This window comes from Pseudophryne corroboree, chromosome 4, assembly GCF_028390025.1.
Source record: "Pseudophryne corroboree isolate aPseCor3 chromosome 4, aPseCor3.hap2, whole genome shotgun sequence".
NCBI classification, from domain to species: Eukaryota; Metazoa; Chordata; class Amphibia; order Anura; family Myobatrachidae; genus Pseudophryne; species Pseudophryne corroboree.
The window spans coordinates 565,014,164-565,033,154 of record NC_086447.1 but is presented as its reverse complement, the minus strand read 5'-3'; the positions used below and the strand labels follow the sequence as shown (position 1 = coordinate 565,033,154).

At 46.2% G+C, this 18,991-nt stretch overlaps 1 protein-coding gene across 2 annotated transcripts in view; it reads right to left on the bottom strand.

Moving 5' to 3' along the window:
- The window catches only part of HECA (hdc homolog, cell cycle regulator), a 146,175-nt gene that overhangs the window by 125,503 nt on the left and 1,681 nt on the right, over positions 1-18,991 (bottom strand). The gene's annotated exons all lie outside the window — the stretch shown is intronic.

Below are 18,991 nucleotides of genomic sequence, written 5' to 3'. Positions count from 1 at the left end.
GACAATCCTGAATTGTAAATCTCAGGCAATCCTGACGCGGAGGATAAATGGGAACATGTAAGTAGGCATCCATTATGTCTACTGAAACCGTAAAATCTCCTTCCTCCAGACTGGAGATTGCTGCCTTGAGAGATTCCATCCAGAATATGAATTACTTCAGGTAGAATTTGAAATATTACTGATTTAGGATCGGTTTGACTGAGCCGTCCGGCTTTGGAGCCACAAAGGCTTTAATTAAAAAAAAACCCTCCCTGTTGGAACAGGGGAATCAGGGTAATGACCTGATCCTGACTCAATTTTGAATGGCTGTGCTCACTACCTCCCTGTCAGGGAGAGAACTAGTAAGGCCGATTTGAAATCGGTGTGGGGAACCGCCTTGAACGCCAGTTCGCATCCGTGGGACACTATTTGTAAAACCCACGGGTCCAGGCCAGAATGAACGCAGAACTGAATGAAAAGTGTCAGGCACGCCCCCACTGGGGCGGACTCTCGCAAGGGAGTCCCAGCGTCATGCAGTAGATTTGGCAGAAGCAGGAGAAGATTTCTGCTCCTGTGATCCCGAAGAGGCGGACCTCTTTACCTTCCCCTACCTCTATATGCAAAGAAAGGGAAACTTTTTTTTTTTTTTTCCGTACGTGCCTCATGGGCCGAAAGGACCGCAACTTGGAGCGATGAGACTTTTTTGTCTGTGGAGGGACACATGGCAGAAATCGACTTACCTGCGGTAGCTGCCCACCAAATCATCCAACCAATCATCCTACCAAATAAGGTCTCCCCTTGATTACGGGAGAGACTCCATAATCTATTTTGGAAGCAGGATGCGCCTTTTACTGGTGAATTCTGTGTCACGGCTCCACCCATGGATGCCGTAGCATACTGTGTATGATCCAGCGTCAGGAGAATCTCATCCATAGGTAGTGTCAATACTTGATGATAAAATTATCAGACCACTTTTCAACAGCACCACTCAGCCACGCACATCCAATGTAGTCCTGAGTAATGTCTCATGGGTTGTATAATTAAATATTAATGTATACTGCAACGTGCGGTCTGTCGGCTCCTTAAGGACAGATGTCCCTGATGCAGTCAGAGCTACTTCTTTGTTAACCGTGAGAGGGCCCTTCTTAAAACGGGGGGTGACTCCCCCTGTCAACTGCCGGGAATGGCTAGGTAACCTGAATTCCCTTGGGAATCACGAGAGGAAGGAAAAAGTTTCCTTCTTTTCTTTCTTTGGTACAGAAGGGTACTCCGTAATGTCTAAGACAACCCTTATAGCAACCACCATGTACTGAATATTCCTAGTTAATTTTGGAATCATTCTGGAAAACTAGTGTCGACACAGGATTCAGAGTCTGTGTCGGTAACAGTGTGCCTTACATAGAGAATGTTAGGAGACCCTGAGTGGCCTGGTGAGGATAAAAACACAGAACCTTGGAAAAACACCTCTTCCACCAACTTTCTCCAGGGCTGTGCCCGAGACTCAGATATATGCTCATATTATCACACAATTTTCTTTTATACACGTTTTCAGTGGTGCCGGAAGGACCACCACATTATATATATATATATATATATATATATATATATATATATATACATACATATACACACACACATACATACATACATATAGTGAACAAAAAATCTGCGGCACTCGGGGTCTTGTAGAAAAATGAGTTGTATTTAAGACATCAATGTGGTATCCATCAACGTTTCCGGGAATTAAACCCCTTTGTCAAGATTTGAGAAAGTGTGTGTAAGGAAAGTGACTCACCTTAAGAAGAAGAAGACCCGCCAAACCAGGTATGTGCAGCCGCTTCGGGACCCGCCGTGGACGCTGTGCCGCGCTGAGAGATGACGCGTGGACGCGTCAGAGCAGTGTCGAGGCCGGCCTGTTGCTAAGCAACGCAGGGGAATGTATACACCAGCGGTCGTGCGGCTGAAAAGAAAAGTGACGAGTAAAATAGAACCACAGGGCCAGATAGAGCTACAGTCATGCAGGCATGTTTAATAGGGGTAAAGGCTGGAGACCTGGGATATCAGAGGCATGCACTACAAGGAGAATAGAAACTGCATTTAACCCATACTGGACAATAAAGAGACAGCAGTACAGTGCACTCCTAGTTATGAAGTATATAGAGGGGGCAGTGCCTACCAGGTGTCGCACGCCCGCTGGTGTATACATTCCCCGGCGTTGCTTAGCAACATGCCGGCCTCGACACTGCTCTGACGCGTCCACGCGTCATCTCTCAGCGCGGCACAGCGTCCACGGCGGGTCCCGAAGCGGCTGCACGTACCTGGTTTGGCGGGTCTTCTTCTTCTTAAGGTGAGTCACTTTCCTTACACACACTTTCTCACATCTTGACAAAGGGGTTTAATTCCCCGAAACGTTGATGGATACCACATTGATGTCTTAAATACAACTCCTTTTTCTACAAGACCCCGAGTGCCGCAGATTTTTTGTTCACTATCTGATCTGATACTGAGGGCACCTTCACCACACAGAGGAGTGCCGGGCTGTGTCTACTTGATAGATAGATAGATAGATAGATAGATAGATAGATACACACATATTATATATATATATATATATATATATATATATATATATATATATATATATATATACACATATACATATATACAAAGAACCCAGCACTCACCAAAGTAAACTCACTTATCCTCAACAACTCAATAAATAAATGATGGGGGTTTAGTTGGTGGATTGGCCAATGCACGGAAGCCTGCATACCGATTTTCAAGGTACCCCACCTTCATGCAGGTCCTACACTATCACAGAGTCTTAAAACCTGACTACTTCACTGCTGCTAGTGTGCCTTTAAAAGCCATAAAGTCTGTGGCAGGTACACATTAAATCTAGCAGGCAGATGATGTGTGTAGCAGCAGTGAAGTAGTCAGGTTTTAAGACTCTGTGATAGTGTAGGACCTGCATGAAGGTGGGGTACCTTGAAAATCGGTATGCAGGCTTCCGTGCATGGAAGGAGGGAAAAATGGTGCCGCGTAGTTTGCTGGCTGACTGAGGAAGAAGTCCCGCCCCCGCAATGGCACGCTTCTCCTCAGTGCAGATTACTAAATATTTATTTATACTGGCGGGGGTTAGGACAGTGCCACCGCAATATATGCCCTTATGTGCCAGTGTTAAAAGAGGATTTTATGCTGCCCAGGGCGCCCCCCCTGCACCCTGCAGTGCCTGTTATGTGTGTGGGAGCATGGCGCACAGCGTTCCGTTTGCTGCACGGTACCTCAGAAAGCAGTCACTGGAGAAGTCTTCTGTTCTTCTGCTACTCACCTGTCTTTTGACTTCTGGCTCTGTAAGGGGGTGACGGCAGGCTGCGGGAGTGAGCATCTAGGCGTACCCAGTGATCAGCACCCTCAGGAGCTAATAGTGTCCTGTCAGCTAGAAGCAGAGCCATTGAACTCACTAGAAGTTAGTCATACTTCTCTCCCCTAAGTCCCACGAAGCAGGGAGACTGTTGCCAGCAGCCTCCCTGAAAATAAAAAACCTAACATAAGTCTTTTCAGAGAAACTCAGTAGAGCTTCCCTGTAGTGCATCCAGTCTCACTGGGCACAATTCTAAAACTGGAGTCTGGAGGAGGGGCATAGAGGGAGGAGCCAGTTCACACCCTTTGAAAGTCTTAAAGTGCCCATGTCTCCTGCGGATCCAGTCTATACCCCATGGTTCTAAATGTGACCCCAGCATCCTCTAGGACCTATGAGAAAAATAAATAAGGGGCATATGTATCCAACCTCTGAGAGAGATATTAGGATTTTAATTACTTACCGGTAAATCCTTTTCTCGTAGTCCGTAGAGATTACTGGGGTCCACATTAGTACCATGGGCTAGAGACAGGTCCACTAGGAGCCATGGGCACTTTAAGAGATTAATACTGTGGGCTGAATCCTACCTCTATGCCCATCCTACCAGACTCAGTCTAGAAACTGTGCCCGAGGAGACGGACATACTTCGAGAGAAGGATTTAGCTGAATAGAAGTGAGATTCGAACCAGCACACACAAACAAGAGGAGAGCCATACTAACCCTACTTGAAATCGGAACAGCAACAGCTGAACCAACAATACTTAACCAAATAACAGTGTAGAAAAAAAAAACGAAGCACTGGGCGGGCGCCCAGTATCCTCTACGAACGAGTAAAGGATTTACCGGTAGGTAATTAAAATCCTATTTTCTTTTACGTCCTAGAGCAGGGCTGGCCAAACCAGTCCTCGAGATCTACCAACAGTACACATTTTCCAGACCACCTAGCTGGTGCACAGGTGTAGTCATTACTAATTAAGATGTGCTGCATTCATTCCTAACTGACAATTCTGCAGATCTCCAGGAGGCCTGGAAAACATGAACTGTTGGTAGATCTCGAGGACCGGTTTGGCCAGCCCTGTCCTAGAGGATACTGGGGTCCATATTAGTACCATGGGGATGTAACAAAGCTCCCAAAAACAGTGCTGAGGTTCCTGCAGAACAGATTTACAAAACTGAAGGTCCTCAGCGGCCAAAGTATCGAACTTGTAGAACTTCGCAAACGTGTTCGAACCAGATCAAGTAGCTGCTCGGCAGAGCTGTAAAGCAGAGACACCCCGGGCAGCCGCCCAGGATGAGCCCACCGACCTAGTAGAGTGAGCCTGTACCGAATTTGGAACCGGTAAACCTGACGTAGAATAGGCATGCTGGATAGTAAGCCTGATCCAGCAAGAAATAGACTGCTTTGACGCAGCACACCCAATCTTATTGGGATCATAGTACAAACAGCGAGTCAGACTTTCTGTGACAAGCCGTCCGTTGTACTTAAATTTTCATAGTCCTCACAACATCCAAGGACTTTGAAGAAGCAGAGATGTCAGTAAGCACCGGAACCACAATAGGTTGGTTGATCTGAAAAGCAGACACCACCTTCAGAAGAAACTGCTGACGAATTCTGAGTTCAGCACGATCTGCATAAAAAATCAAGTGGGGCTCTTGTGAGACAATGCCCAACCCCAATTCTGACACTCGCCTGGCCGGAGCCAGGGCCAACAGTGTAACTGTCTTCCACGTAAGAAACTTAACGTCCACTGCCTGTAAGGGCTCAAACCAATCCGACTGGAGGAAGTGCAACACAACATTGAGATCCCAAGGTGCCATAGGAGGCACAAAGGGCGGTTGAATGTGTAGAACACCTTTCAAAAAGGTCTGAACCTCCGGAAGAGACGCCAATTGTTTCTGGAAGAAAATGGACAAGGCCGAAATCTGGACTTTTAAAGGAGCCCAAATATAGGCCCACATCCACTCCAGCCTGCAGAAAAGAAAACGTCCCAGCTTAAATTCTGCCGCAGGAATTTTCCTGGTCACACCAAGAGACGTACTTCTTCCAAATACGGTGGTAATGCTTAGACCAGTGTTTCCCAACCACGGACCTCAAGGCACACTAACAGTCCTGGTTTTAGTGATATCCAGGCTTGAACACAGGTGACTTAATTAGTACCTCAGTTATTTGATTTAACCATCTGTGCTGAAGCCTGGATATCACTAAAACCTGCACTGTTGGTGTGCCTTGAGGACCGCGGTTGGGAATGCCTGGCTTAGACGTTACCACCTTTCTGGCTTGGATCAAAGTAGGAATCACCCTATCTGGAATCCCTTTCCGGGCTAGAATCTGACACTTAACCTCCATGCCGTCAAACGTAGGCACGGTAAGTCTTGATAGATGAACAGCCCTTGCTGTAGAAGATCCTCACGAAGAGGAAGAGGCCACGGGTCCACCAGGAGCAACTCCCATAGATCCGCGTACCAGGCCCTTCTTGGCCAGTCCGGAGCAATGAGAATTGCTTGCATCTTTCCCCTTTTTATTCTTTTGAGAACCCTTGGGATCAACGGAAGAGACGGAAAACCTACACCATCTGGTAGACCCATGGAGTAACCAGAGCATCCACCGCCACTGCTTGCGGTTCTCTCAACCTGAAACTATACCGCTTGAGCTTCTTGTTGAGACGATAGGCCATCATGTCGATTTGAGGAATTCCCCATCGATGTGTCAAAGACTCGAACACCTGCGGGTGAAGTCCCCACTCTCCTGGGTGGAGGTCGTGTCTGCTGAGGAAGTCTGCTTCCCAGTTGTCCACTCTTGGAATGAAGATCGCTGACAACGCCACCACGTGCCTTACCGCCCAGATGAGGATTCTTGTTACCTCTGACATTGATGCTCTGCTCTTCGTTCCGCCCTGTCGGTTTATGCAAGACACCGTCGTCACATTGTCCGACTGGACTTGAACGGCTTGTTCTCGAAGAAGATGGGACGCTAGGAGAAGGGCGATGTATATTGCCCTTAGACCCAGAATGTTAATCGGAATGACGGCTTCCTGACATGACCACTTTCCTTGGAACTGCTCACCTTGGGTGACTGCTCCCCAACCTCTGAGGCTTGCGTCTGTGGTTAGCAGAATCCAATCTTGAATCCCGAACCTTCGGTCAGGTGAGCCGTCTGAAGCCACCACAAAAGGGAGATCCTGGCCTTTGGCGACAGAGGTATCCTCTGGTGCATGTGAAGATACGATCCGGACCACTTGGCAACAGATCCAGCTGGAAGGGTCTTGCGTAAAACCTTCCGTACTGTAGAGCCTCATAAGAGGCTACCATATTTCCTAGGAGGCGAACGCAAAGATGCACTGATATCCAAAACGGTCTTAGGAAGTCCCGCACCATTGACTGGATCAACAATGCCTTTTCCATTGGAAGGAATACCCTCTGTGCCTCCGTATCCAGAATCATTCCCAAAAAAGGAAGCCTTCGTGTTGGTTCCAGGTGAGATTTTGGTAGGTTCAGAATCCAACCATGATCCTGGAGCAATAGAGTTGATAGGGTAATGCTGTGTAACAGCTTCTCTCTGGACGGCGCCTTGATAAGCAGGTCGCCCAAGTACGGTATTGTTTCTCCTCCGCATGCAGGGAGTAAACATCATCTCTGCCATTACCTTGGTGAACACCCTTGGTGCTGTGGAGAGACCAAATGGCAGGGCCTGGAACTGGTAGTAACAGTCCTGTAATGCAAACCTTAGATAAGCCTGATGAGGTGGCCAGATCGGAACATGAAGGTACGCATCCTTGATGTCCAAAGACACCAGGAATTCCCCTTCCTCCAGACCGGAGATCACCGCTCTCAGAGACTCCATCTTGAACACCCGTAAATACGAGATCAGTGACTTGAGGTTTAAAATGGGCCTTACCGTCCGGCTTCGGCACTACAAACAGGTTGGAATATTAACCTTCTTTGTGTAGGTGAATCGGAACTGGAACAATGACCCGAGTCTGTACCAGTTTTTGAATTGCTGCCTGTAAGATCAAACCTGCTTCTGGAGAAGCTGGCAAGTATGATTTAAAGAATCTGGGAGGTGGGAGTTCCCGAAACTCCAGTCTCTATCCCTGTGTGATGCGATCTTTTACCCAGGGCAAGATGTTGCCCAAATGTGACTGAAATAACGTAATCAGGCTCCCACTTGCCTGTCTTCCAGGCAGTGTGCGCCACAGTCATGCTGAGGGCTTTGAGGAAGCAGACCCGGAGGCCTGATCCTGAGAACCTGCAGCAGCGGGTTTTCTGGGTTTACCTCTATTCCCTTTGAAGGTTGTAGAAGAACCCTTGGATTTGCCTTTAAATTTTGCTATCCGAAATGATTGCAGAGTTGGACCAGAATAGGTTTTCCTAGCAGGTGACGCTGCGGAGGGAAGGTATGTAGACTTACCCACCGTAGCCTTGGATATCCACTTATCCAGTTCATCTCCAAACAGAGCTTCACCCGTGAAAGGAAGACTTTCCACGCCGTTTCTGGAATCAGTGTCCGCATTCCACTGGCGTAGCCATAAGCCCCTGCATGCTGACACTGCCATGGCAGTGGTGCGTGCGTTGAGTAGACCAATTTCTTTGATGGCTTCAACCATAAAGTTAGCAGAAACCTGGATATGCTGCAGGAGTAAAACAACATCCTCCCTTGGTAAGTAATCTAAATCATCTATTAGAATACCTGACCATTTAGCAATGGCCCTAGTGATCCATGCACAAGCAATAGTGGGTCTCTGGGCCACCCCAGCCAACGTGTATAAAGACTTGAGGGTGGTCTCAATGTTGCGGTCAGCAGCGTCCTTCAAGGAGGCTGCCCCAGGGACCGGTAAGACTATTTTACGCGATAACCTGGATACAGATGCATCCACAATCGGTGGGATTTCCCATTTCTTACTATCCTCTGCAGGAAAGGGAAAGGAAGAAATCAATCTCTTAGGGATCTGAAACTTTTTATCAGGGTTAACCCATGCTTCTTCAAAAGAGGGCATTTAATTCCTTTGAAGTGGGGAAATTAACAGAGGATATCTTTTTTTGTATTAAAATAAGATTCCTCCTCAGCCTCTTCTGACTCGTCAGGGATATGTAGGACAGTTCTGACAGCTTCAATGAGGGCCTGAATTCCCTGTGACAGGATGGTATCCCCCCCCCCCACCCACCCCACTTGTATCTACTTCCCCCTCTTCCTGATCTGATATATCAGGATCCGTGTCAGCCTGCATGATTTGGGCCAGGGTACGTTTTTGTGGGCAAATAGCGAGAGCCTTGCAGTGATCGCGCTGGGATGAAAATTATGTGGGTCCCAGGGACCCATCATTTTTACAATTTTGGGTCCCTCTTCATTGTTTTTGGGTCCCATCATAAATTATTGCTGCTAAATCTGTTAAATGGCTATCAGACCTCTCTAAATTCCCTGTTCATACAGCTCAGCCTATCCACGTGTCCTGGCATTAGATCACTCTACATAACCCTAAAATGCTCATCAGACGTCCCCATCTATAGCGACACTGCACATAAAGTATATACACCACCCAGGTGACCCGCCTCCCCATATCTAAGCTAAAGAAAAATAAGACATGGCTGCAGAGTGCCGGGGCTTTGCTCACTCCACAGACGTGTTTACCCCACATGCCCCTTGTGTGCCCTAAATGCACCCATTGCCTAATGGACATGCTGCATCCACAGCAACATGTTCTCCACTACACAACGTTGCTGTGCTACATTCCTCCCTGCATACATAACTGCACTACAGTCCCCCTATACGCTACACTACTTTCCTGCACTACATCATGTCCCTCTATATGCTGCACTACATTACTACACAACATTTCTGCACTACATTATTACACTACTTAACTGCACTACATTACCCTATATGCCACACTGCATCCTCCCATACACTGCACTACATCACGACTACACTACATTCCCCTCTATGTGCTGCACTACATCATTACATCCCCACCATAAGCTGAACTACATCACTACGCTATGGGGGTCATTCCGACCTGATCGCCCGCTAGATTTTTTCGCTGCGCTGCGATCAGGTCAGAACTGCGCATGCGTATGCACCGCAATGCCCAGGCGCGTCGTATGGGTGCAAAGCGGATAGTTACTGAGCGATGGATTTAACGAAGAATCCATTCGCACAGCCGAACGCAAGAACATTGACAGGAAGAAGGCGTTTGTGGGTGGCAACTGACCATTTTCTAGGAGTGGTTGGAAAATCGCAGGCGTGTCCAAGCATTTGCAGGGCGGGTGTCTGACGTCAATTCCGGGACCGGACAGGCTGAAGTGATCGCAGCGGCTGAGTAAGTTCTGGGCTACTCAGAAACTGCACAAAACTTTTTTGTACTGCTTGGCTGCACATGCGATCGCATGCTTGCAAAGCAAAAATACACTCCCCTATAGGCGGCGACTATCTGATCGCAGTGCTGCAAAAAATAGCTAGCGTGCAATCATGTCGGAATAACCCCCTATATCCCCCTCCCTATACAATCCACTACACTAAATCACTGCAGTACACTACAGATTAACATTAGAATTATCCCTGCTGGATAACTTCCCAACTCCTGTGTAGCTCGAAAAGGGTAGAACAAGGGGAACTGGTCAAGATCCTGGCAGTCGGGAAGCCGGCTGTCAATATTGCGACACTGGAATCACTTGTCAGAAGGTCGGCGCCGGCATCCCGATCACATTTGGCCAGGGGGAATTAGGTTTAAGCTGTGGGAACGGGTGGTTTGATATAGGCTGCGAGGAGGGTGGTTTAGGCTGCGGGAAAGGAGGGAGGTAGGTATTCTATACAGTGGGATGCCGCGGTCGGTATTCTGACCGCCAGCACTTTAGCCCCAACTCAGAATGAGGGCACAAGGAGGGTTGAGTGGAAGGAGGGGGGGCAAATTAGAATTGGGGTGACGATGGAGGAGAAGGAACAGGAGGGATCAGTTTAGAATAGAGCGGCAGGTTAGAGGGTGGACACTGTAGAGGGGATGAAGGAGCGAGTCTAACTCCTAATTGCTATCCCTCCCGTAGACCTTCTCCTTAGCAGATAGACAGAAGGCAGCGTCCCCTCATAGAGCAAAGAGCTCAGGGTCACTCACTTGCTGGTGAGTCCATCTCCGACCCTGACGCGGCTGCTCTGAAATGAAAGCCTATCATTCTGACATATCAAGTGCCCCCGCGTCATTGTACACCGGAGGCTGGGGAGAGCTGCAACACCATGAGGAACGGGCTCCTTCCTCTCCCCGCGGCTGCTATGACACTGTCATGGCAACAGCAGTGCGCCAAATGACCACGTTCCCGTGAAGACGGGGGGGAACTAGTGGGGGGTTACCTCAGTTGTTTTTTTCGTCCCCTCGTCTCCTTTCCTCCCGCAGCCACCTCACCTCTCGCCGCCTGCAGCTCCCACAAGACATGGAGATGCCGGAAATCAGCGCAGCCGCCGAGATCCTGCATAACTGACACGCAGGGATCTGTGTCAGGCCAGCCCCGTACAGCAGCAGGTAATGTCCCCTCCTATTCTGTCTGATGCCGTGCTCCCGTGCGGAGCAGAGGGTGAGGGGAGGGAAGGAGATCACGCTCTAGTCTCCATGGTCTCCTCCCCTTTCTCTGCCGTTGGAGAAGGAAGCTAATTGATAGCACAGCGCTGCTGATTGGCCAGAGCGCGTCCTGATGGACCCAGTGTTTTTTTATTTTCGGGTCCCCACCATCGGTTATCGGGTAAAATACGCGCTATAGCGCGTTTTTGCGAACACTGCCTTGGGTGCAGGTATGGGAGCTGAATCTCAATGTATCAGGTCATCAATAGACTGCCTCAAGAAATGTGTTTCCTTTTCATTATTAGACAGTTTTGAAATCATCCCTTTAACGGAAGCCAACCACGGGGGTTCAGCCCCACTGGACTGGGAGTGAACACTATCCTGAGTACAGGGTAGCGAGTCCCCAATGGATGAAAGACCTTCAGCTGTACAAGAAACACAGTCCCTGGACATTGTAAAGGGACACCTACACACACACACACACACACACATAAACAATGGTGAAAACACAGTATATGTAGGCAGAGTCTCAGAGAGACACAGAATTCAGAGCCAGCCACACAGTGCCACTATAAGCAGTAGTAAAACTAGGCTGGGTCGCAAAAAACAAGCACCAGTATAGTGTTTTTAACACTTACACTGCTTCTCCCCCCTCACTAAGACCCCCCCCCTGGTACCACAGTGGAGATTTGGGGTCCTGTCAGAGGAGCTGCGCGTCCCTTGTACTGCTGCCTTGTCAGAGCTGCAGAGGGAAATGGCGCCGGGGAGGCGCTGGATCCGCTCAGTGGCGCGCGGCTTCCCTACAGCGGCTACTTAATCACTGTTCATTGGTTCACGCTCTGCTACATTTCTGCATCTTCTGCATGGAACGCTTTGGTCCCCTTCGTTGCATCGATTGCACTCACGGAATACAGTGACTGCTTCTGCCCAGTGTTCGTAGCTCCTGTTCTCCAATCCTGCCTTGATATATTCTCATATATAAGTTGATTCTAGTGTTGTTTGCAGTGTTTTCCCCACCAGCTGGGGAACACCCCTCTAACATAGACTTCCTTTTTTGACGGTCATTTTAAATTCCTTTTTCTTCCTTTTTATTCACTGAGCTTGTAGTAGATTATGTTACATCCTACTCACTGCATCTTTTAAGTAATGTGATGTTCTATTTGGTTTTCTACTATCCCACATATCTTAGAGGGTTTCTAGGTGGTTTTGTTAAATACGTCGGGATGGTGGGGAGGGACTCCTCCTCTGTAGTTGATATCCCATTACTAACGCCCGTGTGCGAGGCAGTCCAAACTGGCAATCGCCCATGCTCGTTAGCTGGAGGTCATTGGTCATTTGTATAATGGCTCTTTGTAACGTGTTATATTTACCATTGTATGACCTGTTTATCACTTATGTTTTCCTTTTCAGTTACTCCTTCCCTGCCCTTGTTTTGTTTTCCCCCCCCTCCCTCTTTCCCACCCCTCTTCCATCAGGATGTGAATGTGTACATGCTTTCAGTAATGCTTGTTATTGGTACATTCGTTTTCCCCTTTCCTCTGAAATATGCCTGATTTGACAGTGGGATCTTGGAATGTTGGGGGTTTTAATTCCCCAGCAAAGAGACGGAAAATACTCCTCTACCTCAGTAAACAACGTGTAGAACTGGCGTTCCTGCAGGAAACACATCTGACTCCAGAGGAGACGGCAAAATTGAATACTCTAAACTGGCAGGTATTGGGTTCTAGTTCCTATAATTCTAAGGCCAGAGGTGTTGTTATATTGATCAAATGTCATATTCCTATAGAAATTCTATCCACTGTTATCGACCCTAATGGTCGCTATGTCATAGTGTCTGCTAAACTTAATGGTAGAACTTATTCAATGTGCAATGCATATGCGCCTGATGTTTACTCTAAGATTTTTTTTTCAGTCCTTACTTGCTAAGCTGACCCATTTTCTCACGGACCACTTGGTGCTCTGTGGCGATTTAAACCTTATGTCATCCTCCTATTTAGATAGATCTCATTTACCAGCGAAACCTCTTTCATTAATTACCTAAATTCGGGGTTCCTCTCCTGGCAAAAAGACTGCAGGTAGTGGATATTTGGAGAGCCTTACATCCCACAGAGAAAGAATTCACTTGCCTCTCGGCGGCCCACCAAACACTATCCAGGATAGATTATATCATACTATCTCATTCCCTGCTACCACATTTATTGGAATCTCAAATTGAGGCGATATCCCTATTGGTTCATGCCCTGGTTGCAGCGACCCTTCACTTTCCAGACGCCGCCTCCTCTCCTAAACTCTGGCGATTCCCCTCATATCTTGTGAACTCCTTGAAATTCCAACAAAGACTGTAGTCTTCTTGGGAAACTTTCAAAACTAATAATGCATCCCATCTGGATGAAGATCCTGTATTGTTCTAGATGACCACGAAATCAGTCCTTCGGGGTGACATTATTTCCTATGTTTCAGCGACCAATAAGAAATATGCCTCTCAATATTTGGAGTTTCAGAGGCCCCTGTCGACAGCCTATCAGCAATACAAATCTTTTCCCACCCCACAAAATCGTCTTCTATACATTGATGCCAAAACACACTTTGAGTTCATGTCTTTCATGGGCAATAGATTACCTTTTTCAGTGAATTATAGATATTGTAAATTTGGTAATAGAACTGGGAAATTATTAACGACTCTGCTCAACGGTTCCCGTCCTCCCATGGTCACTCATCCATTGCGTACCTCCTCCAGCACGTTAACTACTAGTAATCTAGAGATTCTGAAGTAATGAGTTCATTTTACCAGACCTTATATTCCTCGACCTCACACCCCTCATCTCCCACAGCCCCCGCTTCTTCACCATGGCCCAATGAATTCTGGGACAACCTTCCTGTTCCTCAACTTCATTCCTCCATGGTCCAATCATTGCTCGACCCTATCTCATTGGAGGAAGCCCACAGTGTCATTGGTCAATTTGGCAGGGATAAGGCACCTGGCCCAGACGGCTTTAGTGCCGATTTTTATAAAAATACTCCTACCACGATTGGGAGACACCCTGGTGCGTGTCCTGAATGCGATTTTGACCTCTGACACTATCCCCAGACACTTTAACACAGCCATTCTCAAAGTTTCCCAAACCTGGTAGGGACCTCTCCCAACCAGGATCGTATCGTCCAATTTCACTGTTAAATCTTGATTATAAGTTGCTCACTAAAATCTTGGCGGAACGCATTAAATTATTACTCCCCCATATCATACATAGGGATCAAACTGGATTCATCTGGGGAAGGCACTCACAGATTAACGTGCGGCAGGTGTTGACGGCCATTCATGCTTCTTCTTCTTCTTCATCCTCTCTCCCTGTTATTCTATCCCTTAATGCTGAAAAAAGCGTTCGATATGGTAGAATGGGATCATCTCTTTTCTACTCTCCTGCACTTTGGTTTCCCTGCTAATTTTGTTAATCTTCTAAAACTCCTCTACATTACTCCACAAACTCAGGTATCTTGTAATGGGGTTCTCTCATCATCTTTCGCGATTCAACGTGGGACTAGACAGGGCTGCCCTTTATCGCCCCTACTCTTTGCCATAGCATTAGAGCCCCTAGCGATAGCCTTACGTCAATCGGTGGTGTTTAAGGGAATTCAAATTAGTGATATTGACCTCCGTCTTGCTCTCTTTGCCGATGATATGCTCTTATTTGTTTCAAACCCATTGACCTCCATTCCGGAGATCCTTGGACTGATCCAGGCATTGTGCGATCGAGCTGGATATATAATTAATATAGCCAAGTTGGAACTTCTACCATTAGGCCCCTCTACTCATACCATTACTAGACTCCTCCCATCTCTCTCCTTTAAAATTGCCCATACAAAAATCACTTACTTAGGGATTCAGATCCCTGCAAACCTCTCCAGGCTATTTGAGGAAAATTACACACCCATTCTGGCACGAGTAACCTTGTTACTGGACAATTGGAAGTTGCTACCCCTATCTCTCTTGGGGAGAATAGCGGTACTACACAGCATAGTCTTCCCAAAATTATTTTATCTAATGCAGATGCTACCAGTCCGCCTAACTAATCGTGACATTCAGTACTTACGGAAGATTATGTAAAAATTCTTATGGAAAGGGAAGAAAGCATTTATAGCTTTAGACAAACTAATGGCTCCTAAATCAGCGGGTGGATTTGGTGTCCCTGATTATGCATCCTACTCAATGGCTTCTTTATTTCAATGTGCTGCTGACTGGCTGTATGACAGGGAACTCTTCACAGATTCAGCTTTGGATGAGGCTCTATTCGCACTCTATTCTCTGGGAGCACTATTACTATCTAAAACCCTCCTTGATCCCGGCCCATATACTCCACAACCCCCTTTTTCGTGATATTTATTATAACTGGCGCTTCCTACATAGGAAATTTAAAAGTAATCCCGAGGTATCCATGTGCACTCCACTATGGGGTAACCCCGCCTTTCCCCCATCTCTCATTAACTCCAATTACCGGCTCTGGAAAGAGAAGGGCCTATCTAACTCCTCCAAGGTGTTTGACCCAGGCGGCTCCATATTACCATTCTCATTTCTTCGAGAGAAATTTGACCTGCCAAATTCTCATTTTTTTCATGTATCTACAGACCCGACACTATTTGGACTCAGTCATTCGCATACGCACTTCATCACAAGACACTTCCCCTTCTTTTAACCATTACTAATTTCACTTAATATTCATAGAACTGGCCCAACACGCATTAGACAAATTTACACCACTCTGACATCTATTGCGACAGACTGCTTGCTCAATGGCGTAAAGACATGCCTAGCCTAACCAGTCATCATCAACTTAGTGATCACTATGTCTATACACTAAAAGTTCTGGCTTCACCCTACTTAAAGGAGGTCCACCTCCAAACTTTGCAGAGAGCCTATATCTCCCCGATACAACATACTATGTTTAACCCCACGGAATCTGGGGAATGCCCCAAATGTCATATCCATATATCTTCCTTTGATCATATGTTTTGGGAGTGTGGTCTGATCCGGCGATTCTGGCATAAAATAATGGCTTATATTAATCAGCTACTACATATACGAGTGACAGCGACACCCTTATCCTGTCTATGTGCAAATTTTTTGGAATGGAATTTAGGTCCTGGGAAACAACGGATTCTACCGTTTCTCAATATTCTGGTTACGGTCTCCAAAAAAGTTATTTTGTCCCACTGGCTCTCACCGTCATCCCCCACTTTACTGGAAGTTCATGGTAAACTTTTACAGATATTATATTATGACAGGAAATCGGCCCAGGTTAATATAGAGACGGGTGTCAAGTCTTTTTATAAAAAATGGGGCCTCTACATTGATTCCCGGGATCAGGCCACACAAACTCAAATATTTAGAGTATTTGAACATACTGAATGGTTCCTTCATAGGAAGATACTGGCAGACTCTACGTTATGATAATCTTCACCCTTGCATTACGATATTTTCAGGGGAAACATTTTTATGCTCTCCGAACTTATACTGATGTATCAATTGCTATCTCTTTTCTTGATAAGATATCCTCAGCCTGCCTCCCTATTTACCCTCATGTGTGCCCCTATCCCTCTCCTTTTCTGCTACTTTCCTTTCTCTTCTTTCCTTTTTCTATGTGGTTTTATTTTCTTTTTCTAATAATATGTTCCAGGAAGTGATATTTTCTGGTTTGCATGGTTTACTTAATACAGATGTGTGACTGGAGTGCGTACACCTTATTCTGCTTCCGCATTCTTGTAGATTTGTTGGAGGTCTCCGTGGTACAGACCCCATGGTTCTTTGGTTAGTGGCTTGATCGCTAGCCATATCCAAATACTATTAATGATTCCATGATCTCAATGTATGGTCCGAATTTCTGATACTTCATTTAGATTTAATGAATCCAATGGTACCGACTATCGGCCCCTGAGATTGATAGGTGTATGTCACTATGTTGTCCTCTAACTTTACTCACTACCTGCTTACTATTTGTTTGTGTTTTGTATTGTATTACATGAAAACTATAATAAACAGATTTAAAAAAAATAAAATAAAAAAAAAAGTAGAAAACTCTTCAGGAGCTCTCCAAAGCATGACCAACTCCTCCAGGCATATTTTCTAAACTGAGTCTGGTAGAAGAGGCATAGAGGGAGGAGCCAGCCCACACTTAATTTCTTAAAGTGCCCGTTGCTCCTAGTGGACCCGTCTATACCCCATGGTACTAATGTGGACCCCAGTATCCTCTAGGATGTAAGAGAAAAAGTACCTACCAATCAGCTCCTGTCATTTTTCAAACACAGCCTGTAAACTGATAGTTAGGAGCTGATTTGTTGGTACTTTGGGGCACATGTACTAAGCAGTGATAAAAGTGGAGAAGTGAGCCAGTGGAGAAGTTGCCCATGGCAACCAATAAGCATTGACATAACATTAATAATTTGCATATTATTAACGTATACAGAGCAGCTGATTGGTTGCCATGGGCAACTTCTCCACTGGCTCAATTCTCCACTTTTATCACTGCTTAGTACATGTCCCGCATAATCTCTAAATACATATTTGAATTATGATCCTAAAGTAGTATGCCATTCCACTGACCGTTGGCTCTTGCTCATTATGTATTTCTCTCAGTGTGGGATAAAGCATCGCATTTTGCTTGTGATGCATCGCGCCACTCTTCGTAAGCATAACAGGGTTTATTAATGCAGTATGCATGAAGAAAACCACAAAGGCCAGCTCTTGCAGTTTATGACCCAGACTATGCATGTGTCTAGTGATGCGCGCTCCACTGGGGCTGCTGGGAGGGATTCGACTGGATACCTCTCAGCAGGGAATTTCGAAGGGAGGCCCACAGGAATCTATCGCATTCCGGAGCTTGGTGCATATGCAGTAAGTGGCCAAACCTCAGAAAACTGCATTTTCAGAAGTCTGACCGCATTTTAAAGCTTGGTGCATCCTGCCCATAGTTCCATGCTGACAAGCATATATTTGAAAAGATATCAGCCTAGATTGTAAACTATTTGTAGCAGTGCCCTCTTCCCTCCTGTTCTGACAGCACTCTTCTCTCACACATCAATTACAGCTCTCTCCAACTCAGTAACAGTCTATACCTGTATCTCCTCTTGCTCGTTACTGTTTATCTCTTCCAATGGCTCCGGCCCCTAGTAGTACGCTAATTTCTCCTTTGCTTCCTTACATCTCATCTGTATTGTGTACTGAGAACTGTGGCGCAAATTATTACCTGTGCTCTGTTTTAGTTTTTCAGTTACTGCAAGTATTGTGTACCCTGTATTGTTCTAATGTGTGCTGTATGTACAGCGATTCAAAACACTTGTGGCACCTGGTAAATAAAATGTAATAATAATAAATCTTGTTGGTCATGGAGGACTCTTAGTTTGTTTTAATGGGAAGGATTACTAAATGTAAACAACACAATCTGGTTTCAGTCTTAATCGAAAGGGAGTCATGGTTGTAGTGGCTGGCTTTTGTTACATCTTTCATATAGGTTTTCTAGTTCATACAGGAAGTAAATATTGCTGCAAATAGTTATGGAATGATTTATGTTTCAGAGACTGGAGTGCTTCAGTGACAGATTCCAAGAACCAACAGGAAAATAGAGGAGGGACTGAAGGCTTTTATGCATTCTAAATGACAATCTTTGCTTATGACTAAAGGTGGACACACACTACAACACCTTTAGGGAAGATCGAATGATTTAGACACATCTTATCGATACATCGTTTGGAAAAGTGCAAATCATTCAGTGTTCCTGAACAATAACAATCCGATAGAGTCCCGCGGGTCAGCTGTCTTAACTTCAGATCTTTCCTGCTGCAGAGATTTGGAACAGAACAAGTGATTTTGGCCCTCATTCCGAGTTGATCGCTAGCTGCCGTTGTTCGCTGTGTAGCGATCAGTGAAAAAAACAGCAAAACTACGCATGCGTATGAGTAGCAATGCGCACGCGTGGCGTACGGGTACAAAGAGCATAGTTGTTTTGTACTGCTTCTAGCAACGATTCCATTCGCACAGCCAAACGCAAGGAGATTGACAGGACGAGGGCGTTTATGGGTGTCAACTGACCGTTTTCTGGGAGTGTTTGGAAAAACACAGGCG